Source organism: Equus caballus, chromosome 30 (assembly GCF_041296265.1).
Source record: "Equus caballus isolate H_3958 breed thoroughbred chromosome 30, TB-T2T, whole genome shotgun sequence".
Classification (NCBI taxonomy): Eukaryota; Metazoa; Chordata; class Mammalia; order Perissodactyla; family Equidae; genus Equus; species Equus caballus.
In genome coordinates this window covers 15,241,030-15,268,034 of record NC_091713.1, presented here as the reverse complement: position 1 = coordinate 15,268,034, position 27,005 = coordinate 15,241,030, and the positions used below count along the sequence as shown (strand labels likewise).

Sequence of the window (27,005 nt, the reverse complement as noted above, 5' to 3'; positions counted from 1 at the left end):
GCTCCCGTTCCGGCGCCGCCGGCGCCGCCGCCGCCTCCCGCCGCTCCCGGCTCAGCCTCGGAGGCCCGGCGGCCGCGGCTCCGCGCGCGGATGGAGTGGCATGGCCCGGGCGGCGGGCGGGGGGCAAGACCGGGCTCAGCCCCCGCCCAAAGCGCCATAAACAACAGCGCCGCTGTGGAGACACAAGGAGAAAAGTAAGGACCCCGGGAGAGGGAGAGTCGGGGGGGACGGGTCGGGGACCAGGACTGCCCTGGCCCGCGAAACCCCAATCTGCCGGGGACGGGGTGCCGTTGGACGTCTCACCGACAGGGATGGTGCGGCTCGACACAAGCCCCAGGGGCCTCAGTCGCCAGCGCGGTTGTGGGGGCGCGTTTCCCGAGTGCGCTCCCACCCCTCACTCCAGGCTGTGATGCGCTTGGAGGTCCCTTCCAATTCCAAACTCTAAAGATTCGTCTCCAGAGCCACGCGGACGGGCGGGGGACGGGGACGACTACTTGCTTTCTAAGTGTGCAGTGTGCGGGGCGCGGCTGACTCCGCTCCCCGCAAGGGTGAGGACACCCCATCCACCGTCTCCTCGGCCCAAGCTAACACTGGTTATAGCGGGTATAACGGGGCAGCCCCCGCCCTTGGACTTCAGGATCTCCCCGCTCCACCCTCTCTGGCCATCAGGCACCGACTTGGAGGGAACCTGTGCAGGACCTGCCTTCCCCCAGCCGCTGCCTGCACCCGGGGCCGGGAGGGCGCCTGCGAGCCTGCCTTTTACCTTCTGACCCTGGCCTTGGGGCCGTGTCCCTCCGCCTAGGAAGGCCTGGGAACGCTGCGGGGCCAGAGCCGGGGCATTTTTCAGCGTTGGCCTTGTCGCCAGTCCCTAAACAAGTGTGTTTTGTGAGTGTGGGCGCGCCTGCGCGCGCTGGGGACCGAGACGCTGCACGTCCCCTGTACCGGAACCAATACTCGCCGCCCCCTGCGGTCGCCCCCTGCGGAGGGGTGTGTGTTTGTGTGTGTGTGTGTGTGTGTGTGTGTGTGTGTGTGTGTTCGCGCGCGCGCGCACAGCGACTCAGCCCTCCGCACGCCGGGTGACCCGGGACGCGCGGCTGCCCCTGCGGGTCCGGGATCCGCGCCCACTCGGAGGAACTCCAGGGCGTGCGAGGGTGCAGCCCGGCAGGAGCCCCAGCTCTGCAAACCTCCCTGGGGCCCGCGCTCGAAACCCCGGGGAGGAGCGGCCGAGTGCACGGCTTCTCTGCATCCTGAGCAGCCTCGCCCGGCGCCACCGGAGCCGCCCGGCGCCCCGAGCCGGGGGACGACCGGAGCGCGCCGGGGGAGGCGGCGCGGAGCCAGCAGCCCGGAAGGCGAGCAGGAGAAACGCCGAAAACTCGTCTCTCCCTCCTCCGCCTGCACCTCGACTCCACGCCACCCCCCCAAAATCAAACCCCCTTCCCCGTCTCCCCAGCCCACCTCTCTGCGCTTTTTCAGAACCCGGAACGCTCAGATTCGCTCCAGAGTGGAGAGCGAGGGGAAAGGGTTCAGAGGCGAGAGCCATTAAAAAGCCACCAAACTTACCTGCAATTTCTCAGATTCCCGGGTCCTGTGCAGACTACATGGCCCGGGGACGCAGACCTCGTAGGAACAAGATGGCTTTAAAAGTAAAAAAGTTCAGAAATTATTTCCTCTCCAAGCGATGGAAGACAAAAAAGGGGAGCGCGAAAGAATGGAAAATGCTCCTCGGCAGGGGCCGGGCGAGCCGGCCCTGCACGCCCTTCTCGGCGGTGGAGATACTGCCCCTGTCAGTGTCTGCTCTGGCTACTTCAGTGTTTGTTCAATGTGCGATTAAAAAAAAAAAAAGTTGGGGTGGGGGGGGAGAAGGTTGGTGTGGAGGAGGGAGGAGGGAGAAGGGAGGAGGCGGGGGCTCGGGGGAGGAAAGCAGGAAGGAAGTTGTGAGCCTGTCTGGGGTTGAACTCAGCGGAACAAGTTTTTCTTTTCTTCTTTTTTTTTCTATTGCTTGGCAAGACCGAGGGAGGGAAACACTTAAAAAAAAAAGTTTCCATTGTTAGCTAACAAAAAAAAAAAAGCCTTTTAACTTCTGCGGGTTAAAGATATACGATCCATTTTCCACCCCTCCATCAAGCCTTGCTGATGCCTAGCTTTATGAAACTATCTTTTGAAAAATGTTTTTAATAAAGTTTTGAGTGTGCATTTCAAGCAAAGCAGATCATAGGGACCATTTTAGCATGTAAAACCGGCTGAAGTTCTACATAAACGGTTTGTGTTCTTGTACACAAATATGCAAACTCAGAGAAGGTGCTTTGTGGGCGCCTCGTTGCAAAGTTGCAGATTTTAAATGCATCACGGTGGTATTTTGGAAGACTGGTTGGGCTGAGAGCTGTTGACGGTTTTGCAGTGCAATTGCTGGTTGTATAAACATGCCTTTACGTTGCACGTTTACCTGTTACTAAATGCACACAGCAAATGTGACATTGGCATATTTTTGCACTTTATTCTCAAAGTTATTTTAAGAAAAAGAGTAGTCCTGGAAGTAAGAATTGCCTGAGACCCCTTGCTTAGTCTCCTGTAGCTGGACCATTTTCAAGAGCTTTTTCCTCTCATATCTGCAAAAAATAGGGAGGGTGCATGGCCAATACTCCTGCGGGCGTGGGGGAACCCTGCCCCCTTTTAAATTCTGGTGCTGCAAGTGTGTTTTGCATAATTCCCTAAATCCTAAACTGCAGCATTTGGTGGAAAGAGGGAAAATGCAACTGCCAGGCTCAGGTGATTTAAAAATCTAAAGCCCGAATTAATCCTTATATTTCCATTAGCTAAAATTTAGATGGAAATTTTCGCTTTGCTTGTAGCCAACCCGTTTCTTGCTTGTTTATGTAACTTTACTGTTTCAGTGAGCAAAGCAATGTGCTGCTCAATCAGGAAAAGACCTTCCAGCTAAGAACTCCTAGGAATCAGACCCTGTTGAGTTCTTTCTAATTTTTTTTAAACATGCCATGAAAAGATTGAGCCTAATTCCTCTCCCACCCCCAATGGGGCTAAAAAGAAGAGCCCAGAGTTTATTCAGGTGTCGACTCAGGATCTGGGCGGTTGCTAAGGCAGAGAAGCCGGCTCTCTCTTTGCCCCTAATTCGCTTCCCTAGTGGCAAGAAAGAGGAGCTGCCATTTCCCAGGAGTTTATTTCTGACTATTCTAGGAGATGTAAACGCTCATGTCATGTGTCATGGTGGAAGCAACTGGAGGACCTAGCAATGCCTACAGTGAACACAGAAACGTAGCTGCCCAGCCCCTGGGAAATCTCGCTGTCACCTCATGGCCAGACATCATCAGCCTTCCCTTCCCCAAAGTTAAGAAATTCGGGCTTCCTGAATATACAGTCAGCCTGAAGAATTCTTGCTCAGAAGGCAGCCAGCAGCTGGGCAGGTATGGCTTGCAGAAGAGATTCCTGCCTTGGGCCGAAGGTAGCACTAGACGATAATTCTACCAGTCTCAAATTCCACCAAGAGCCACAGGGATTGGGGAAAAGATGGAGCAAAACCTGTATCTGGAAGCCAGCCTGGTTGGAACACGTCCTGAAGCAGAATCTAGTTGCCTTCCATGACTTTAAATGATAGAAGAAAAAAATTCTATAGCACTTATTAGCCAGGCACTATTCTAAGCGCATTATCAATGTTTATACAGCTTAATCCTCATAACAACCCTACGTGATAGATACTATTATTACCCCCATTTTACAGATGAAGAAGTTAAATCACAAAGCAGTGAGTAATTTTCCCGAAATCCCACAGCCAGTAAATGGTAAGGCTAGGATTTGAACCCGTGCAGTCTGTGTCCAGAAGCCATGCTTATCACTATTTCTCCATATTCTATACTAGTTCTCCATAACTGTAGGGAAAGTTTTCCTAACTTTTCAGCTTTCCCATTTTTCCACTTTGAAATGGAATTTTAAAAATCATCGCTATGAAACTAAGAATAGAAGGGAACTTCCTCACCTTGATAAAGGGCATCTATGAAAAAACCTACAGCTAACGTCATACTTAATGGTGAAGGACTGACGACTGGCCCCCTAAGATCAAGAACAAAGTAAGGATGTCTGCTCTTGCCGCTTCTATTCAATATTGTACTGGAAGTCCTAGTCAGAGCAATTAGACGAGAAAAAGAAATAAAAGGCATCCAGATGGGAAAGGAAGAAGTAAAACCATATTTACAGATGATATGATTGTTTTGTGGAAAACCTAAGGAGTCTACAAAAAAGCTACTAAAACTAATAAGTGAGTTTAGCAAGTGTATTAGTTTGCTAGGGCTGCTGTAACGAAGTACCCCAGACTGGGTGGCTTAAACAAGAGAGATTTATTTTCTCACAATTCTGGAGGCAAGCAGTCTGAGATGAAGGTGTCGGCAGGTTTAGTTTCTTCTGAGGCCTCTCTCCTTGGCTTACGGATGCCCATCTTCTCCCCGTGTCTTCACATGGTCTTCTCTGTGTGTGTGTCTGTGTACTAATCTCCTCCTCTTATAAGGACATCAATCATATTAGATTAGAACCCACCTAATTTTAACCTAATTACCTCTTTAATGACCCTATCTGCAGATACAGTCACATTCTAAGGTACTGGGAATTAGGACTTCAACACATAAATTTTGAGGGTACACAATTTAGCCTGTAACAGCAAGGTTGCAGGATATGAGATCAATATACCAAAATCAATTGTGTTTCTATATATTAGCAATGAACAATCAGAAATCAAAATTTTAAAAATAATATTTATAATAGCATCAAAAACTATGAAATACTTAGAGGTAAACAGGACAAAAGATGTGTAAGACCGTAGAGTGAAAACTACAAAACATTAGCAAGAAAGAGAAGTCCTAAATAAATGGAGCGATATACCATGTTCATGAATTGGAGGACTCAATATTGTTGAGATGTCAATTCTCCCCAAACTGATCTATAGATTCAATACAATCACAATCAATATCTTAGCACGTTTTTATTTTTGTATAAATTGACAAGCTGATTCTAAACTTCATAGGAAAATACAAAGGATCTAGAATAGCCAAAACAGCTTTGAAAAGAACAAAGTGGAAAGATTAACACTATCTGATTTCAAGACTTATTATAAAGATAGACTAATGAAGACAACGTGGTACCGGCATAAAATTAGACAAATAGACCAGTGTGACAGAATATAGAGTCCAGAAATAGACTGATATATACATATTTGGACAATTGATTTTTCACCCAGGTGCAGAAAAGTGGAGAAAGGAATCTTTTGACAAATGGTGCTTTAACAATTGGATATTCATATGAAAAGAGAAAAAAAACTTCAATCCATATCTTGCACCGTATACAAAAATTAATGAGCCCGATGGCTCATAGATCTAAGCACAAAATCTAAAACTAAAGCTATTATAAGAAAACATAAGAGAAAATCTTTGGGACTTTCGGTTAAGCAAATATTTCTTAGATATGACACTGAAAGCATAATCCACAAAAGGAAAATTTTGACAAATTGGACCACACTAAAACTTAAAACCTCTGCTCTTCTGAAGAGAATGAAAAGCCAAGCTACAGACAGGGAGAAAATATATGCAAAATGTGTATTTGTATAAGGACTTGTGTCTAGAATGTATGAGGAACTCGTAAAATTCAATAATAAGAGAACAACTCAGTAAAAAAATGGGCAGAAGATTTGAGCAGCTGCTTCACCAAAGAGGTATAGAAGTGGCAAAGAGGCATTTGAAAAGATGCTCAACATCATCAGTCAGTAGGAAAATGCAAATTAAACCACAATTAAACGCCATTACACACCTATTAGAATGGTTAAAATTTTAAAAACTTACTTGGCAAGGATGTGGGGAACTGAGCTCTCATACACAGCTAGGAGGAACATAAAATAATATAACCACTTTGGAAAACAGGTGGACAGTTTCTTAAAAAGTTAAGCATGTACCTACCATATGACCCAATGCTTCCATTCCTAGGTATCAACTCTGGAGAAGTGACAGCATATGTTCAAACAAAGATGTGTACACAAATGTTCATAACAGCTTTATTCGAGTTAGTCAAAAACAGGAAACAACCCAAAGGTCCATCAACGTGTGAATGGATAAACAAATTGTGGTGTATCTACACAATGGGTTACTGCTCATCAACAAAAGGAAATGAACTATTGATATACACACAGCAAGGAGGAAGCTCAACAGAATTATGCTGAGTGAAGGAAGCTAGACACAAAAGAGTATCTACTGTATAATTCCATTGATAGAATATTCTAGAAAACACAAACTCATCCATAATAACAGAAAGCAGATTGGTGACTGAAAATAGAGAGCTGTGGGGAGGGGTGGGAGATAGGGAAGACAAAGAGGCGTGAGGAAACTTCTGGTGATGATGGATATGTTCACTATCTTGATTGTAGTGATGATTTCACATGTGTATACATAGGCGAAAACTTATCAAATTATAAAATGTTAAATATGTACACTTTATTGTATATCAATTACAACTTAAATATGTTTTAAAAAAAATAGCTATGGACAGATACAGCCTTTGATGAGGATGTTATGGGCGCCCGTCCTAGTGCCAAGCACAGTGCCTGACATATAATATCACTTCTGGGTAAAATATGACATCGTTCATTCAGTGACTCCTTATGAGTTTCATGGACTAGCTCTGTGTCCCTTTCCCCATCATATATAACAGTTAACTTATTTGCCGCACTCTATAATAATCCTCAATCTTCCTGTCTTTGTTCCCTCCTAGGTAGTGAGCTCTTTGAGGAGAGGACCCTGATTTATCTTTCTAGCCTTAGATTTTAGCCCCACACAAAATAGATCTATATGTGTCTATTAAATCGAAAAAATAGACAGATGAATCAAGCCATCAACCAAATCACTACGGAAAAGAACCAAGCAATCAGCACCATCAGGAAAGCCGCCTTTCCTATTTCCCAGACAGTAGGAAGTACCTCCCACCATGCTTGGCTGCTATGAGCAGGGCATGGAGGGAGCCAATGATGGAGGTCTCCATCTTTCTTTCCTTCGTCCTCACTCCTAGCTTGAAATCTTAGTTCTGAAGCTCCCTGGACACCATGAGCCCAAGCCGAAACATCTCCCTAAGGGAGGTTACCACACTCTCTCCTATCTAGCACAGATGAAGGTCCCCAGCAAGGAAGTGGCTTTGGACTACCTTTGGCCCCCCTGGACCCCCCTTCACTTGTCTCCCTCACCTTCCCCTTGATCTGGGTAAAGCAGTAGATTATTCACTCCTTCCTTCAAGTACCGTGTGTCAGGCCTGTGGCAGCTGCTGGGGACCGGGCGGTGAAGAAATCCCTGCCCCCCAGGCGGGAGGGGGACCAATGAGGGCATCAAGAACTGGCTGAGCCCTCCTTTCAGTGCTGCCGAGGAGGAGGGCGAGAGGGAGACACCGCGTAGTTAGATGTGAGGTTCCTACAGACCCTTCCATTTACCATAGCCGTGTGTCCTTGGGCAAGTACTGAAACTCCCTGAGCCTTGGTTTTGAGCTCTGTAAAACGGCAAGCATCACAATACCGTCCTCCACAGCGTTCTTGTGAAGGCCTGTTAGACAACGCACGGTTAAGCACTCCACAGGATATGCTTTCTTAAAAAGGAGCTCTCAACCCCCTAGCATCTCATACCAAAAAGATCCAAGACTTAGTCGGTCTAAGACTCTGCAGGTACTCAATGAATAGTTGCTTCCAGAATGAGCTTCAGCACCCAGAGACCCTTCCTTCCTGTGCCGCTCTGGTCTCCTGGTGTGGCACCAACAATGGTGGAGGGGTCTGTGGTCCTACAGGGCAGTTCCTCTTTGCTCCATCTTCGGAAACTCTGAAGTCTAATGACACCTAGATGCCTGTGCTCACATTCAGGCCCGTAAAACCACAGGAGAGATGCCTGTTCGCAGCCCACGGGCCCTTCCAAGTGAATCTGCCTGCCCTGTTCCCTGACTGGAAACGCTGGATGTCAAAGGACCTCTCTGGGCCCATTGCTAATGAGACCAACATGGACAGCTAATCCACAGGCTGGCGAAAGACTCAGCATGAAAACATGAGGCAGTCAATTGGATTCTCCTCATGGGGCTTTGGAATCCTCATTACAGGAACTTAACGATCACGTGATAGACTTGGACTCATGAAGCAGGTATGAGAGCTGTAAAGGAGTATCCAGGGAGGAGCGAAGGATTTCTAGGTAGGCAGAGTGGGGAGTGCAAAACAGATGTGTCCAGACAAGAGGAACCACAGCGCCTGAGGCAAGCCGTGGAGGGAGAAAGGCAGGGAGTCGCCTCGCTTGCTGGTGGCTTCCCAGATCCCCTTCCCGTGAGGCTGGCAGCTTCTCTGTCTGCTCTTAGATTATGTGAGCAGCCATGGCGTTTCTACGAACAACCCCACCCTCTCCCAGCCACCTAATACCTTGTCTTACACAGAAATATTTACTCACAATTAATTCCTTAATCTTTTTAAAAAACTATTTTTAAAAAGACAGCCTTATTTGTTTTAAACACACATACACTGTCTTGCTGTCCTCTGCCACTGCTAATGGGTGACAGAATCTGGCAGAGCAAAATGCAAATAGCAAATGTTATGATTTTAGGTTAATATGAAGAAGAAGTTCATCCCAATATACACCTCCTCCGGCCCCCATCCTGGTTAGATGTCCTCCTGGGCACATCCCATAGTCCTGGGGCTTCGCTGTATTATAATAGCTCATTCTTCATTTATCCATTCACCCATCAAACGTTTACTAAACACCCCCTACTACACATTCCATTGGCACCTTTTGCCTCCTTCTCTTTGAGGTAGGGAATAATGATGCCTTACTCGCATCTGCATCTGCAGTCCTGATGTCGAGAAGGCACTTGATAAACGTGTTGAAGGTCAATGTCTCCAACTCAGGCAGAAGGACCGTCTACCTCTCCTAACTCCAGAGAGTGTTTTGAGGTGGTATTGGAAAGGCAACACCAAGCTGATTGGAAATATTCGGGCAGGAAAACATAAGACATTTACAGGTATCCCTCATTTACATGTGGACACCGAAACGATCATCCAGTTTCAAATTGACTTTTCAGCCACTTGAATAACAGACTTTTGCACAGTTTGATTGGCCCTCTTGCAAATCTGACTCAAGTCCCGAGACCCAAAAGCTGTGGATGGGCCATTATCTGAGCCAGTGGTTTTTATATATTTTTTTTTCATTGTCTGGGATCAAGCATGAACTGATAAGACATGGATTGAAAGATGTGCTCCTGCTTTTGATGTCAAAATCTGACCTTAGCCAACTTAAACATGCATGTGGAAACGTGGTGTCAAGACTTTAAATTCAAACCGAGTCATTTGCGGTCAGTTTAAGGTATTAGCTCTACGGTTTTGCACCATACGCAGCCCTTCTCCAGGGATCCCCTCCCACCCGCTGGGCCTCTTTGTGATTGAAAAGGGGGCTCCTGTTGTAAAGCTGAAACAGTGAAAGGGTGGGGAGCAGCCCCAGCATCTAGACCCCTTCCATGCCCCCTTCTCTGGATAACTGGATTTGTGTGACATCTATGGACCCCCCCAGGGAAAAAATTAAGTGGTAAGAAAGAGCATCAAGGACATGTAATTTACATGAACTATGCAAGACATTTTCTTTGAGGTTTTGACATAGTTGGCCTTGGGTTTGAGTGGTCTTAATCAGCAAGTCTGGGAGAGCCACAAAGAGCCTTTGAGTCAAACTTGTCCTGGCATTTAATATTTTAGGAACAGGAAGGAAATGTAAAGTTTACATACTGGGTCTTTAAAGACAAGTCTTAGAAAAGGTCACTACGTAATGTTTGAATACACAATAGACAGCTATCTCCAGCAGAAAGAGGAAGTCTCTTGGGCCTCCCATTTCTCCTGTCCCTCACAGTAAAGAAACAGTATTAGCAACATGAGATTATATCTCTAGTGCTTGCAAACCGCCCTCCAGCAACACTCCAGGTGGCTACAGAACTTCTCCTGTCTACCCGCTGCTGCAGCCTGTAGAGCACTCTTTTGACCCGTGAGCGCCTCGTTTCAGCCTCTCAAATTATTATTATTAACGTCGTTTCTCTATTCATCAAACCATTCCCGAGTTTTCCAGGCAGGGAGAGGGGGAAGAGAAGGACGTGAAGGGGATAAGAAGGACAGAAGTAGATGAAGTTCCTCAGAGAACTCAGAGAGGAAGGGGAGCCGAGCTTGAAAATAATGATAGTTCAGTGTGATACATGGTACAACAGCATCCAAAGTACCAGGAGAGCACAGTGGCAGCTGCCCTTGGGCTGGGGAGGAGGTAGAAGGCTTCCGGAGAGGGCAGTGTTCGAGCTGGGCCATAAAGGGTAAGTGGGAACTCACAGAGGGAAGAAGAGAGAGTCTTCTAGGCAGGGGCTCATGTGCAAGTGCTCTGACCCATGGAGGAGCAGATGGAAGGGCGGCGACTTGGTGCGGCTGGAGCACAGGGTGGGAGGGGTCAGTAACGGGAGGAAGAGCCTGCAGTAGCAGTTTGGGGACCTGTGGTGAAGGTCCTTGAATCCAATCCTAGATGGTTTGGATTTTTATTAAAAATGATAGGGAGTCCCTGAGAAGTTTGAAGCAGAGAGTGACAATTAAATTAGCACTTCAGGACAATCTCTCTGAGGTGTTGGGAGGATATGTTGAGGAGAAAGAGACAGAGACAGCTCGGTGGGGCACAAGGATTCCTAGAGCTCCTGTGCTAGGCACTAGGACTTTAAAGATGACTAGAACACCATCTCTGCCTTTCAGGGGCTTACAACCAAGGGAGTGTGTTAATTACCTGTTGCTGTAACAGATTACCAAAAACTTAGTGGCTTAAAACAACCCTTATTTGTGACCTCACAGTTTATATGGATGCAGTGTGGCTTAGCTGGGTCCTGTGCTGCAGGCCACCATCAAGGTGTCGGTCAGAGCCAGGGTTGCATCTGAGGCTCGACTGGGAAAGGACCTGCTTCAAAGCTCACATTGTTGGCAAGATTCAGCTCCTGGCTGGCATTGGCCAGAGGCTGCCCTCAGTTCTTTGCCATGCGGACCTCCTTGGCATGACCACTTGCTTCGTTAAAACACGTGAGCTAAGAAGGGTAGAGAGAGTCTGCTAGCCAGACAGAAGCTGCAACCTTATATAACAATCACAGCAGAGATAACCTGTCACCTTTGTATATTCTATTGCTTAGAAGCAAACCCCGGGTCCCACCCACACTCGAGGGGAGGGGATACACTGGGGCATGAACACCTGTAGGCAGGAATACTTTGGGGCCATTTTAGAGTCTGTCTCTAGAAAGGAGGACAGATCTTAAACTATCTCAGAAAAATCAGGCAACAATAAGGTGGGGTAGTCTCAGGGGGCTGTGAGATCAGAGAGGTTACCTGGACCGCTCCGGCAGCTCAGGGGATGTCTCCTCAAGGAGCTCAATTAGGAGGTTATTGCTGTGGTCCTCTGAGATGTTGATACCTGAACTTTCCCTATTCATCATTTTATTCTTACTATCTGTAGGGTCCTTTAGTTGAAAAGTCTGTGACAGACACAGGTTTGAATCCCTGCTCTGCCCTTTACAGCTGTGTGAATTTGGGAGTTAGGAAGCCTCTCTGAGTATCAGTTTCCTAATCTGCAAAATAGAGATACTGCTGCTTACCCTGAAGGGCTCTTGAGAGATGAAATGAGATGGCACATGTAAAAGAATCTAGCAGCAGCCCTGCCACATCCAAACTTTGCCAGTAACTAAGGCCACATCATAACTAAGGCTAGTGGTGCAGGCCCCAATGGACGTTAAGGCCTGTTCAAGGTCATATACAAGGTAAGCCCTGGCTGTGACAGAGCCTGCACTTCAGGCTTCTCCTTAGACGGCTATGACCAAGACTCTCACAGAAACACCCAACATCAAGGCCACCTCAGTGGTCAAAATAGGAGCCCCTTGTGCCTTCATGGTGTGGACACTCCATTCTTATGGTAACTAGCTGATAAACTCTTGCTGACTACCTTCCAGGACCTGGGCTCCAGGGCCGCAGCCTCCTCTCTGGAAGCTCTGCCAGGGCCCTTTAACAGGCAGGTCCCCTCCACCCTAAAGAGCCCCTCTAGCTCCAGCATTCTTGTGATAGTTTGGCACAGCCGGGCACATGCTTGGCTTGGAGGGATAGGAAGCCTTGTTCAAGGTGGATGACATCTGTAAGACCAACACAATGGACCTCGATATAGTTGAAGTTCTGTCAAGGTCATTCCACCTTTCTCTGAACAATCTTATACACCAAAATGACAGGTGAGCTCCTACCGCCCCATCCCAGGTTCCAGAGTCCACAGCCTCGGACACTGGACTTGACTTCCGTACATCTCTCCATCTTTCTTATTCTATCACCTAATTACAACTCTCTTCGTTTACTCTTCTCTGCAGTCCACAGCCCCGCAGAAAAGAAGACCTTGGATTGCTTTTAAAAGTACTTATTAGGTGGATGGAGGGCAAAAAGTATAAAGCGGCACATATGTATGGTGACCAGTGGAAACTATACTTTTGGTGTTGAACACGATGCAGTTCACGGTACAGAAGCTGAAATATAATGATGTACACCTGAAATTTACACAATGCCATAAGTTAGTGTGACCTCAAAAAATTAAAAAAATTTTAAAAAGTATTTATTATGTGCCTAGCTCTGTGCCAAACAAAAACGCATGATTAAGGATGGAAAGCTGGGGCCAACAAGCTGGGGATGGGTGCTTCTCAGGCCTGGCTTTGCTTTTGCATCAGAGAGGCGATGGGCTCCCCACAAAGGCGGAGCTCAGGAGACAGAGCTGGGGCCGGGCTGGTATCCTCCTCCTCAGTCTGGTCTCCTGAGGGAGGTCCAGTGGTTGTCACTCTGAGACTCTCTTCAAAGAGCTTGGAAATACAGCTCTAGAGGGGCATCCTGCAGAGGGCTCCTGGGGCGTGAATGCTTGGGTTCAAAGCTTCCCATCCAAATTCTGTCCCTAGGTGGTGAGAAAGCCACCAACTTGGATGGCTCACATCGTGTGGAGGGAATCCAGCTGGAGAAGACTCCTGAATGCCCCATGTATAACAACTTCCAAACTAGACATCTTGTCCACAGAGCAGACACTGAAAACCTCGAAGATGAACGACTTCAAACTGTGAGACGCAAAGAATGCCGAATTGCTCAATCAACGTAAGGTAGACCGTCAGTGGCTAGGAAGGCTTCCGTGAGGCCACAGCTTCTCCTATGGGGTTCCCCCCGTCTCAGCAGTGGTGGAGGGCTCCCACCCTCTGTTGTACTGGTGCTTATTGCTATGGGGTAGCACAGAGCAGAGCCCTGTAGTGTGGTCAGGATGCTTAATGGCAAGCAACAGAAACGGAGTTTCACTTGTATAAGCAGAAGATACATTTACGATAAAGGATATTGGGGCGCTCGTAAAATCACCAAGAATGCCAGAAAGTCAGGCTTGAGAGATGGAGCAAGAAAGAGCAAGGCTCCTGAGCCCAGAGAATGGGTCCAGTGCCACACGTGGCATTGTCAACACAGCTCGTGCTGCGGCCCCTGCTACTCCTGGAGCCAGGATGTGGCCACCACTGCTGCCACCATCACGACCAAGGTGGCTTCTCCATGCCCTGCTTCTGTGTGTGGAAGCCCAGTGGGTGTGTCTGATAGACTGAACCTAGTTGGGCATCTGTGCAGCCCCACAAGGGAAGCTGGGGACAGGAGCAGCTGGGGCTCAGAGGCTGGGCGGCTAAGCAACCATTGGTGTCCTTTGGAGCCCTGGGCTCATTTCCAGCTCTCACAGGACCTTCTCTCTTTAAATAATTAAACGTAAAAAGGGAAGAAGACAAATTCATTCCAAAAACTGTTATTGAGCCACCATATGTCAGGCAGTGTTCTAGACTGAGGATGGAGCAGGGGGCAAAACAGACACAATCCTTGACCCGGGAGAGATCACACTTTCGTGGGAGGCAGGGAGTAACAGACTCTGTGTGTGTGTGTGTGTGTGTATGCGTGAGTGTGTGTTGGTGTTGATAAGTGCTGTGATTCCCTCTAAGATGACATTGGGGCAGGGATCTGAAGGAAGGGAGGGAGCCAGGGCCTCGCTGGGGAAGAATGTTACCGACAGAGGAGACAGCTCGTGCAAAGGGCCTGAAGCAGGGGCATGCCTGGGCGTTCAAGGAACAAAACAGCCCTTGTGGCTAGGGCAGGGTGAGTGAGGGGAGGGTTGGAAGAAAGAAGGTCAGGGAGCGAGGAAAGATTTTACCCAGCACAAGGAGGGGAGCTGTGAGAAGGTTCTGAATGGAGAAGTGAAGTAACACGACTCCCATTTTGGAAGGAGCCCTCTGGCTGCTGGTGGAGAACAGACTGCAGAGGGCAGGGCTGCAGGCAGGGAGAGCACTCAGGAGGCAGGCACAGTCACCCAGGCTGGAGGGCAGAGGTGGCACCGGGGGAGAACGGCCGTGGTGAGAAGGAGGCAGATTCCGGAAGCGTCCTGAAGGTGGAGTCGTCAGGATTTGATGGATGTTTCATTCTCTCTCTCATACACACAGACACACACACACACACACAGAGACACACATACACACATATACACACACAGACACACACATATACATACACACACACATATACATTTTTATGCATATACATGTGTGTGTATATTTAGGCAAAACAAGAAAATCTAATTCTAAGAGTGCTATTCAAAAGTTAACATTACGTAGTAAAATAAAGATAAGAAAGAGAGATCAGTCCAGTTAGTAAGCTAGGAACTGATTAGCACACGCTCCCAATGCAGGCCCACCGGGTAGTACTAATCATAACGATATTTACGTTGTTTGAGTGCTCCCTAGGTTCCCGGTGCTGTTCCGAGCCCTGTACCTGTGTCATTCACATGTATGAGTCATTTGATTGTCACAGCTCTGCCACAAGGTAGACAACATTCTTACCTCCATTCTCAAGGCGATGGAGTTGAGTTACGGCAAGGTGAAGTAAGGCAGATAAGGACCACCACAGAGAAGTGAAGTTTGCCTGGAGGGAAAGGTGGAAGAATCATCGCTGAATAACCACCTGAGCGCAGGCTGTCCTCACTGGGGCTTGAGGACTCGTCTGTGAAATGAGGACGTTGGCAGGGATGGTCGCTGAGGTCTCTCAGCAGTGACCGTCTGGGAACCCTTCATTGCCAGCAAAGAAAGTACTGCCCCCTTTGCCTCCTTCGCATTAAAATTATTGAATAAACAATTCACATTTTTCAATGCCTACTATGAGCAATTAAAGAATAACTGGATTTCATGAAATATTTAGGTAATTGCTTAAATAATTGTCATTGATAATAATTAGTTTGATAAATAGCGTTCATTTATTTAGAAAAATCGTACTCTTTGTCATATGTGGAGCCAGGCTTTCCCAGCCCAGATGAAGAGTCAAGAAAGAATGCGCAGTTCAAAGGACAGTCACTTGTGGTACCCGAACCAGCCATCCATCCCTCCACCCATCTGTTTGTTCACATAAGAAGTATGTACCGAGCTCCTACTATGTGCTGAAGTGCTCACTGCAAGTTAGGATGTTACAAGACAGCAGCACACTCCATGTTGGACGGTGTAAGAGAGTGTGGATTTGGAGTCAAGTGTGCCTGGTTTCACAGCTGGCTCAGCTACTTACTGTGTCAACTTGGGCAAAGCACTGAACTTCTCTGAGCCTCAGATTCCTCCTCTGTACAATGGGAATAATAATATCAACCTTTACACGTCATTGTAAGGATTAGAGGCAACGTAGGTAAAGCCATGTAGCTCCGTGCTTGGCTTGGGGTAAACTCTCAATGAATGGTACCCCTCGGGGTCACCTCTCCCGGACAGCATTTCAGTCCTTCGAATTCTTTCAACCTCAAGGGCCCCCAGCCTGCTGCCACTATACATCCTCAGGGAGGTGGGCAAAGAGCGCTTGGGGCAACTCCCCAGGGCAGAGGAGGTCAGGTGGGAGAACCCGGAGTAGGGTGGACCTGGGAGCAGGGAGAAGGGACAGAAGAACCATAGACCCTGCTCCTTCTCAAAACTCACCTCGTCTTCACGGACCCACAGCGTCTGTTGCCACAGCTCTGATCCACACTGGTCGGTTATCCTGAGGGTCACCCCGGAAAAAAACCCGTATTATTATATACTAGAAGGCAGGTAATTGTAGTGGTTCAGATAAGACATTCTTTCAACAGATATGCATTTGAATGTCAAGTACGTGTATCTCCGTATCTAGGAATGCACGGAAGAGATGCAAATTCTGCCGTCCTGAAGCCTACGTTCTTGTGAGGGGAGACAGCAATGAAGAATGAACGTAGCAAATAAGTAAATTATAGAGAATGCCAGAAGGTGATATGAGCCGAGTGAGAGGAATTGGGGATGGGTTAGGAAAAGCAGGCTGTAATTTGAAATAGTGCAGGCTGCCACGACTTTCCAGTCCTGGTTATTTTCCGTCAGAGATCTGTGGCACTGGACAATTTACTTAATCTCTTAGAGCCTCAGTTTCCCCACCTGTAAACACGGAGAGAACAGTAGTACCTACCTACGGTACGGCATAGGATTGTTGTGAAGATTAAATGAGGTCACACGTAAAGGGTTTAGCATAGAGAAGGCAGTCGTATTTTAATTCTCTTTTAATATATCGCAGAAAACTTGAATATGTTGCTTACGGTTTAAAAGCAAAGCAAAGCAAGAAGAAAACCAAACTCATTAATAATCCCACCATCCAGAAGTAACGTTTAATATTGTCATAGAGACTTCTAGCCTTTTTTCTCCACATATAGGCACAAAAATATACACGTTTAACAAAACAAAATCAAACTATATATATCTATTTTCTACCCTGTGTCTTCATTTGCTGAATAATGTTCTGAAAGAAATATCATGGTATTTAAAAGTGCTTACTTTTCAACTCATCAAGTTACATACATTAAATATGTACAGTTTTTTGTGTGTTGATTGTACCTCAAGAAAGTGTTGGGTTTTTTTTTTTCCTTTTTCTCCCCAAAGCCCCCTGGTACATAGTTGTATATTCTTCGTTGTGGGTCCTTCCAGTTGTGGCATGTGGGACGCTGCCTCAGCGTGGTTTGATGAGCAGTGCCATGTCCGCGCCCAGGATTCGAACCAACGAAACACTGGGCCGCCTGCGTGGAGCGCGCCAGCTTAACCACTCGGCCACAGGGCCAGCCCCAAGAAAGTGGTTTTTAAAAAGTGCTTGAGAGTAATTTTATGACTACAACACAAGATTTGCCAATTCATTATCCCGCCTTGAAGGAAAAAATGTTTTCAAGCACCTCCCAGTACTGACAAATTCTTCTTTATTATAAGCTTACTGAAATGTGTAAAAACATATAGTTGCCTATAACCTCCTTATTATTAAAAGTCTTTTTTTTTTTTGAGGAAGATTAGCCCTGAGCTAACATCTGCTGCCAATCCTCTTCTTTTTGCTGAGGAAGACTGGCCCTGAGCTAACATCCATGCCCATCTTCCTCTGCTTTATATGTGGGATGCCTACCACAGCATGGTGTGCCAAGCAGTGCCATGTCCACACCTGGGATCCGAACTGGAGAACCCTGGGCTACCGAAGCAGAACATGCGAACTTAACTGCTGCGCCACCGGGCCAGCCCCCTAAAAGTCTTATATAACTATGACACCAAAACAAATTTTGACATGGAATACCCCCTCCACCACTGCCTCCCACCCCCAGAGACAAGTAGCTTTCAAACCATTTTTGATTGACAGCCAGCAAGAGAGACATTTACATCATTACCCAGGATATCCTCGAGTCTGCTATCCACTATCTATAGAGACAGATGCGTCATATAGATAGAATAATAAAGTCCAGTGAAGACTTCAGGCCCTTAAACTTATGAAGTCTGAGGCCCTCTGATAGTTTCTTTTCATTCCATTTCATTTTTTTCAAAATGCTGGTCAAACCCACTAAAGTTGGTTCCCCCATCCTCTAATGAGAGGTTACAATCTTCATTTTGGAAAACACCGTGCCTCTGGAGGCCGAAACAATGTCTTTTTAGTCTCTACATCCCCAGCACAGAGGCTAATGTTAAAGTTTATTGAAAGAAGGAAGGTATGAAGGTTAAATTAGTAACATTATTTCAAGTTTTAAAAATTGAGGACAATAGGACTGAGAGAGGTTAATTGATGTGATCAAGATCACACAGCCGCACAGATTTGTTTGAACTTGGGTCTGTCTGGAAGGCAGGCCTGTGCTCCTTCTGCTGCCCCGCTGTTGTGGGCAGGGCTCACTACAAGCAGAGCCTGAGACAGGTGTGAAGTGCTCACAAGAGAAAGGGGGCGAGGACAGAAGAAAGACGTGAGGGGAAGGATGTAGTCTTAGCTGGAGATCAGTTTCTCCAGCCTAATCCCACAGGGAGCTTTTGAGCATGATTAAAGCACAGAGTTTGTCCCACCTTGAGGCAAGAAGGCAGCCAACTTTTTGTCCCTCTGGATCAGTGAGTCATTGGCTATGGGCTGCAGGGGAGGGTGGGGGGAAGCTCCCGGGTGAAGCGGCTCCCATTTGGCAAAGGGCAACTCCCTGGAGAAGAGGGGCAGCTGTGGGGCATTAGCAGCCAAGGGTCACAGCCACGGGAATGAGCCCGCCGGCCCAGGGAAGGGATCTGGGCGGGCCATGGCCAGCATCCATGTCATCCCATGGAATCGCCACCACTGACCAAAGGAATGAGTGAACGTGTTGCCTTAGTAATACAACAAAAATGCTAATGTGCACTTCAGGGGTCTTAGGAAAAGTAACTGACATCATGTGTGCAGGTTACTTAGTCTAGCGTGCAGCGCACTGTAAGTGCATCATAAATAAGAATAATTATTAGCTACAGTAAAAATTAGCATTAATTTAGCAATAATTAGCCATTCGTGTTATTCACGATTATAATTGTAGTTTTCATGACAATCGGCAGTAAACCTTACTCTGAAGTCTCAGATGGTTGCCTGAAGAAGGATGAAAATTCATAACAACGGGAACTCCTACCTGTCTGAGGAGGCAGCACTTTCTGGCTCAGATTTGCATGTGGCGATTCAGTAACTAAAGCCCCTTGGAGTCCAAGGCAACCCCACTTCAACCGGAATTCCCCAGTGCTCAGTTCCTGTGACGATGCCCAGAGATCGCACGGCCCGCGTGGCCTCCGGTGCAGCTCCCTGAGACTGGGCTCAGAGGTTCAGGGTGAAATCCTCTCTCCAGCCCTAAATAAGCCCAAGGCTATAGGACAGAGGGGATGCAGGCAGGGGAGAGGGTAGGCAGGGAGATAAGGGGAAGTGTCCCCAGCCCTGTCTCAAGCAAGACGAGAGCTGGTTGATGTCAGCCTCAGGACCAGCACTGATGTCATTGTTTCCAGACCCCTAGCGGAGCCTTGCCGGGAGCTTCCCTCGTCTGACACTCAGCGTTTCCTGCTCCCTACTTATCTACCTCCCACTCCCTTCACCCACAATTAGGGTATTAAAATGCCTAGTTCCTGCTGAAATTTCAGAACCTCAAATGACTCATAGTGGGCACTTCAGTGAATGTAAAAAGAAGCGAACCATTCCTGTTGCTCAAGGCAGTGGTTTCACATTTTTTGAGATTATGTAAATAAGCATTTTCTTTTTGTACCTTGGAAACACTCGATGGGGGCTGAAGGATGGTGGGGCAGAAGGGAGAAGAAGGTGGGCCCCGGAGGAAGTCAAAGTGGGCACAAATGTGATGCACATCTGCACAATCATGTTTTCTATTTCTAGAAACATTTTCTGAGACCTGGAGCTTAATGGAATCGAATTTCTTTGTCTCTGATCCCTCCCCCACCCTAAATGCAGATAAAGGTTCGGCTCCTCTGCCCTGTTCTGTTATCTAACTCCAATGCCTCAAGCTCCACCTTTGCTGAGGACACCCCAGACTGCCCAGTCCTGTTCTCTCCTGAACATCAGCCCCACGGCCAAGACAACCCAGTGCTATCAACCCCAGTGAGTCCAACCTGAAGCCAGTATCTTCTGCTCCTTTGGTGTTCCCTCTCTCAACTAAGAACCTAATGACACCACCCGTTTATCCAACCCAGAAATCCTGGAGTCTTCAGTTTACCTTAAGGGAGGGACTTTGCTTCGTATTCACTGCCCCCTGCCCCACCTGAGTTATTAAACTGTTCTAGTCCAACTTCCAATGTGTCTCAAATCCACCCCTTCCTCTCCCTGTCTGCCTCCGCTGCCAGGCTCACATCATCACTGCAAGAAACTATGGTGATAGCCTCCTGACTGATTTCTTTGCTTCCACATCCATCTATTCATCCATCTATCTGTCCATCCATCCATCCATCCATCCATCCATTCTACAAATAGTTACTGAGTACTTACCATATGCCAAGCACTGTTTTAGGATCTGGGGACACAGGGACAAACCAAACAAGATCCCTGACCTCATGGGATTTACATTCTAATGGGGTAGCCAGATAACATCCAACAAATAAAGGACTTCTGGACTAAGACGGCAGATTGAAGCTTTCTATCAGAGTTTTTTCTATCAATACCTCAAAAATAGCAAAAAGAAGTAAAAATAAGCCAAAGAAATTCACCAACAACAATCAAACACAGAAAGAGGCATACTTAGTACAATAAACTTCAAAAACTGTTAACTGTCAACTTACAAAAACAGAAACCATTTTAAGAGACAAAGCGTTTATTTGGAATCAAAGAATTGCAATTCTGGGAGCACAGATTCAGGTAGAAACCACATAGTGTCCCGATTACAGGAGAGGGGCTCAGGGTTTCTATGGGAAGAGGGGAGGAAGATGAGGTGAGTTGTACAAAGGTAGAGTTCACTGGTGCTGGATGAGGTGAGGCTGGGTTTGTGCTTCATAGATCAGCCTGAGATTCAGACATTGGGCAAAAGCCTAGACCTGCATTTCGTTGATTGGTTAGTGATTTAGTCATCAACAAAGTCCAGTTTCATCAGTCCTTACAAACAGGATATTCTTGTCCTTACAGACTTTTTGGAATGTTGGTGGCTTGGTCCAGTTTGGAACATGAAATAAGACGTGCAGGGCAATCCCTCTGAAATGGCTGCTCTGGCTCCATTTTAATATGGCTCCACTCATGTCATCTTTCACATAACCAAGAAAAGAAACAAGATTCTGGGGTAGAGCAGAGAAGCCCAGCAGGGCTTGCCTCCTCATCTGGTCCCTCCTCCTCTGGAAGCTGCAGCGGAAAATCTACAGAGTCCTGAGAATTCTCACTAAGAACCCCAAAGCTGAGAGAAGCTAAGCATGTAAGCATCCATAGCCATTTCCTCCATTGACTGAAAAGTAGTGGAAATGGCCCTTGGGGAGAAATGAGTAAAGTGGGGGCAGTGAACAACGGAGCTGATTCTGACCACGATGAAGGCTTCAGGGCAACAAGCGGAATCTGAGCGGCAGTGGCAGTCTAAGGTTCTGCCCCCAGGGCACGTGTGTACCCCCATACCGGGAGAAGTAAATCCTGACACATCTCCAAAATCACAGCAGACAGAGAAGAGCCCAGGCATTTGAACCACCAGCACTCTGCCCACTGAGCTTCCCTGCCCCTCCCCGCCCAGTTCCCTCAACCCTTACAGTGAAACAGAGAGAAATACATACAGATCTCAAATGCAAGAGGAAGAGAGTCAAGAAGTCACCCACGCTCTATCAGAACAAATGAAACGAATGGATGAAGTTGCCCAAGCATGAGCAAAATGAAAAGAAAAAGCACAATGATTCTAAAACCGTGCTACAGAGTGGGGGAAAATCAATGCAGCGAGCAGAAGACCAGGAAACCAAATAGAAAAAAATCGTAACTCCAGCGGGAGAAGGAAATTCCTCCCAACATCTTCATGCTGTACAGCGTAATTAATTTTTTTTTCTGAAGATTGGCACCTGAGCTAACAACTGTTGCCAATCTTTTTTTTTTTTATTATTGCTTTTTCTCCCCAAATCCCCCCAGTACATAGTTGTATTATTTTAGTTGTGGGTCCTTCTAGTTGTGACATGTGGGATGCCACCTCAAAATGGCCTGATGAGCGGTGCCATGTCTGCGCCCAGGATCTGAACCCGTGAAACCCTGGGCCACTGAAGCAGAGTGTGTGAACTTAACCACTCAGCCACGGGGCTGGCCCCAATATACAGCGTAATTAGAACATGAATCCAGGGAAACAAGAACTCAAAGATGAGCCGGTAAAAAAAAACCAGAAATGAGAGGAAAAGGGAGATTTCAGATTTATGGAAACAAACACAGGGCACCATTATTACAGAATTAAAACATAAATCAGAAATAAGAAGAACAGAGTAAGAAGAAACAGAAGAGATACTGTTGAAATTTGAATTATGCTGTAGAGGAAAAGGTTAAGATAATCATAGTGAATGAAAATGAGAAAGAGAAAGACGGCTGCAGAAAAGAGAGAGAAATAAATACCGAAGAGAGAAAAACCGGATTAATTACAGGGATATTTGATGGCCCTGAAGTGGAGAGCCCAACACATGGGACAAAAGATGCGTTCAAATGCATAATCAAGTGAATTTCCCTGAAAGGAAGGGCTGAATATACAAATTAACAGAATAAACCGTGTTCCAGGAAAATATGGTGCAGAATGTTAAATACCAAAATATATTCTAATTGAATGAGTGAACTTGGGTGATAAGGAAAAAAATTCTTCAAGCATCTTGACAGAAAAAGCAAATCACCCCAGGGGAGGGAAAACCAGACGGGATTCAACCCTCTTCACAGTGACCCTCAAGACGGGGAGACAGTGGAGACCGACTGAGCAAGGAAGGCTGTCCACTGGCAGGGGGAGCGTGCGTTTGTTTAACCACTGTATTTGGTATTAGCCCATAAAGCTCAATCGTACCATCCTACCGATTTCACCCTCGGACATAATATATTCTACAGGAGCGATTGCAATATGTTAGGAGACAAGCACCAGAATGCTCATAACAGCATTGCTCATGACAGAAAAAAAAGAGACGTTACCTGTCCGATGAAGAGAGAGTGGATGAGTATATTGTAGTATATCCTTAAAATGGAATACTCTACAGCGTGGAAATGAATGAGCTACAGCGACACACGTCAGTATGATGGAAACTTGGAAACATACTGCATTTGTCATGTCAACAAAGAAACAAAATTAAATAATATAGTATTTAAGGTAAATTTCATGGTAAATCTATAAAGAAAACTTAGGATAATGACTCCGCCTGAGGGTTGGAGGTGGGGACATCAGCGTGGGCCCACAGGTAGCTTCTGCAGCAGAAGTAACGTTCAGTTATGAGGTTGGGTGACGAACTCATGCATGTTCATTTTATTATAATGATTTATAATTTATAGGTTATGCATCTTCTTTTGTAGATATCAATATTTCATGAGAAGAAAGGAAATGAAATTCTAAACACTTTTTAAGATAATTAAGGAAGAAGATAGAGCACTATAAGGAAAGCATGACCAAGAATAGCATAATCAGACAAGAGGCCTTTTCAGTATGAAGGCAGACATTCTCAAACTTGAAAGAGCTCAAGGAATGTAGCACCCGTGAGTCCTTCTTGAAAACAAATCCTGCTTGTTATTAAATCAAACCTGTAGGGAACGAATCAAATGAAGAAGTCAAGAATGGAGAGATGGGGGCCAGCCCGGTGGCGCAGTGATTAAGTTTGCATGTTCCACTTTGACGGCCCGGGGTTCGCTGGTTTGGATCTTGGGTGTGGACATGGCACCACTTGTCAAGCCATGCTGTGGTAGGTGTCCCACATATAAAGTAGAGGAAGATGGGCATGGATGTTAGCTCAGGGCCAGTCTTCCTCAGCAAAAAGAGGATTGGCAGCAGACGTTAGCTCAGGGCTAATCTTCCTCAACAAACAAAACAAAACAAAAAAGAATGGAGAGATGATTGTAAAAAGACTTAGAGAAAATATTGAATCCATTTAAATATAGGATTATTGCTAAAAAGAAAAGAAATGGGTGGAGTCATGGCTACAAAAACAGAACATATCTATTGTAACCTTGGCCGACGTAACAATAACAGCAATTTTGTATTGAAAATCAGGGATGGGCTTTCGTATCTGGGCCCGTTGGAGTAACTGGTACTGGGTATAGTCTCCAGCTTAAACAACTGTAAAAATGGGCAAAACCATTGAGATAACTGTTTCTAGGAATTAGACGACGAGCAGCACAGGGCCTCGAGCCTTGAGAGCGGGGACAGACAGGCGAGCCCACATCCACCCTTGCTTCCTACTTCCCGGGGCACTCTCTGAACCAGGGCAAGGGGATGCAGAGAGAGGTGTCCCCGCTGAGCTGAGGAGAAGAGCTTGGAGGTCAGGGCTGCTGAAGCTGCTGGAATTTGTGGGGCAGCGAAGTGGGGGCAGGAAGCTCCCGGAGGGGAGCCCAGGAGTCCGAGCGCTGGACAGAGGCGGACTAGCAGGGAGCACCTGCTGTGGGGCTGGAAGCTGCCTGGAGACCCTAGAGGCGGGGCAGTGCTGTGAGCAGCTGGCCTTGCCCTGAGCCAGAGTGGCCGGGCCCTGATGAGCGCTTGGGCGCCCGCTGGCCCCTGGAAAGGTAGAAACCCAAGGAGAAGACGGCGCGGCCCTGGAGCCCCCCGACATGAAATCAGGTCCGGTCTAAAATCTACACTAGCAAAACCAATATTGATTCCACAGGCAGAACCAAGATCAGAGTGAGGAGACAAAACGTTTTCATTGTTAAATAGGAAACAAGCTCACATGAAGCAGCCTGTGCCCTAAGGCCCGACTTGAAGATGGTTTCCTCGCACTCTGACAATTCACCCTGCGTCAGCGTAAGATGGAAGGTCCTCTTCTCCCTCATGAATATTTCTCCTGAAACAAAGATCAAGACTGTTGTTTAGGGCAATGAATGCTTTCTGTGTTTAAATATTTCCTTTTAAAAATAATAACTTTTAGTATTTGTGATAATATCTTTCCCTTTTTAGTGACTTTTTAATTTTGTGTTAATCTTCCCTCCTTTTGATCTTTTTTGCTATCAAATGTTCATATCTGGTAGAGATTAGTTTTATGTTATTAAAATATATAATCTATAAGCACTATATATTTCCTCATAACAATAATAAATTATAAATTCATTATTACATCTTTTTAAAAATAGAAAACGTCTGGAACATTTATTATAACCCTACCACAGAAACATGATTCATTGTTTATTATTACTGTCACTCATTATTATTTAAAAACAGCTGAATGAAGCGTTATAAAAATATAGAATAATTTATGATTAGGGAGAAATCCCAAGAATTCCTGGGAATTATAATTTGTTCCTGGGGCCGGCCCCGTGGCCAAGTGGTTAAGTTTGTGCGCTCCGCTGCAGCGGCCCAGGGTTTCACTGGTTCGGATCCTGGGCATGGAGATGGCATGGCTCGTCAGGCCATGCTGAGGTGGTGTCCCACATGCCACAACGAGAAGGACCCACAACTAAAATATACAACTTTGTGTACCGGGGGGCTTTGGGGAGACAAAGGAAAAAAAATAAAATCTTTATAATTTGTTCCTGAATCCCAAAGATTATAAATTATTATTTTTTTGCCTGATGAACACCTGCGTGTTCCTCAAACTTCAGCTCACAAATCCCCTCTTCTTTAACACTTTCTGTATTTAAAAAAAGAACCCAAAAACTTTCCGTATTAGCCAGGGCTGATGGTTGCAAATGTCAGAAACCCAATACAGGGGCCGGCCCCGTGGCCTAGTGGTTAAGTTCGCATACTCTGCTTCGGCAGCCCAGGGTTTCCCCGGTTCGGATCCTGGGTGCGGACATGGCATGCTCACCAGGCCATGCTGAGGCAGCGTCCCACATGCTGCAACCAGAAGGACCCACAACTAGAATATACGACTATGTACTGGGGGGCTTTGGGGAGAAGAAGAAAAGATTGGCAACAGATGTAGCTCAGGTGCCAATATTTATTAAAAAAAGAAAAACCCAGTACAATCTAGCTTAGGCCTTTACTGGCCCTGAAACTGGGAATGGTTGTAGCTTCAGGCACAACTGGATCCAGAGCTTTAGAATGCCAAGATCCCTCTCTCTGTCTCTGTCTCTAGCTCTCTCTGTTTCTGTCTCTGTCTGTCTCTCTGTCTCTCTCTGTCTCTTCCTCCCTGCCTCTGAGCTTTTCCCCTGACCCAGCTTCAGTTTCTCTCTACCTGAAGTGAAAGATAGTCATGGGGAGCTCCAGGCATGCATTATCCTGAAATCTCATGACCCAGACAAAGACAGAATGAATGCTCTTCTAACAGGTTTGGGCAAAGTCCTCCGCAGCTTTTTGATTGTCCCCGTGTGTGCCACATGCTCATCCTTGAGCCAATGATTGTCATTAGCGAGATAGCTATTCCAACTGGCCAGACTTGAGTCACCTGTCCTCATCGGGGACCAGTCTTAGCTGACTACATGGAATGGGTTCCCCAGAAGAAAGATGGGTTCTCCCATCTGAAGAAGGGAGGGATGTGGTGCCGGCTGTGTGGAAGCCACAGACATGCCCCTCTCCTTCCATTCTTCTCTCCTGCCCCGGAAGGAATCAGTACCTCCTTGCGTACTGCGATCACTTCTGTTTCTCCTTGTGTTACATCACCTCACACAGTGTGCTCTGTCGTGTGCATGTCCGTCCCCCCTGTGCACTCTCAGAAGCTGGCCTTACTCCTCTTGGCACCCAGCAACTGACACATGCCTGGCAGGTAGTAGGTACTCAGCGTTCACAGGAATTGATTATGTCTTAGGCAGTGTCCAAGTTCTATAGGAATTTGTTTACTCTGCACAGCGATACTATGAGGTAGGTATTATTGTCACCCATTTCAGTATTAATTGAATAAATTAATAGAAATAAGTGACGGTTTAAAGTTACGAACAGAACCCCATTCTAGAGCTCAAGGGCTGTCCATCACAGTTGGTGCTGTCAAAGGGAACTATTGTCATGTGAATACTTCCCTGAAGGGAGTGGTTTGACCACATAACAAGAGCGGGATGACCTCCACAAAGAGGCTGGGCCACTGCCAGAGCCCCGGGCCCAGAG

At 46.6% G+C, this 27,005-nt stretch overlaps 1 long non-coding RNA gene across 1 annotated transcript; it reads left to right on the top strand.

The window, feature by feature from the left end:
• The first annotated feature begins 56 nt into the window (after positions 1-56).
• On the top strand, positions 57-25,331 carry LOC138921476 (uncharacterized). Its single transcript, XR_011434092.1, has 3 exons — positions 57-194; positions 12,979-19,954; positions 20,969-25,331. It is a non-coding gene; the product is annotated as an uncharacterized lncRNA (long non-coding RNA).
• The last annotated feature ends 1,674 nt before the right edge of the window (positions 25,332-27,005 follow it).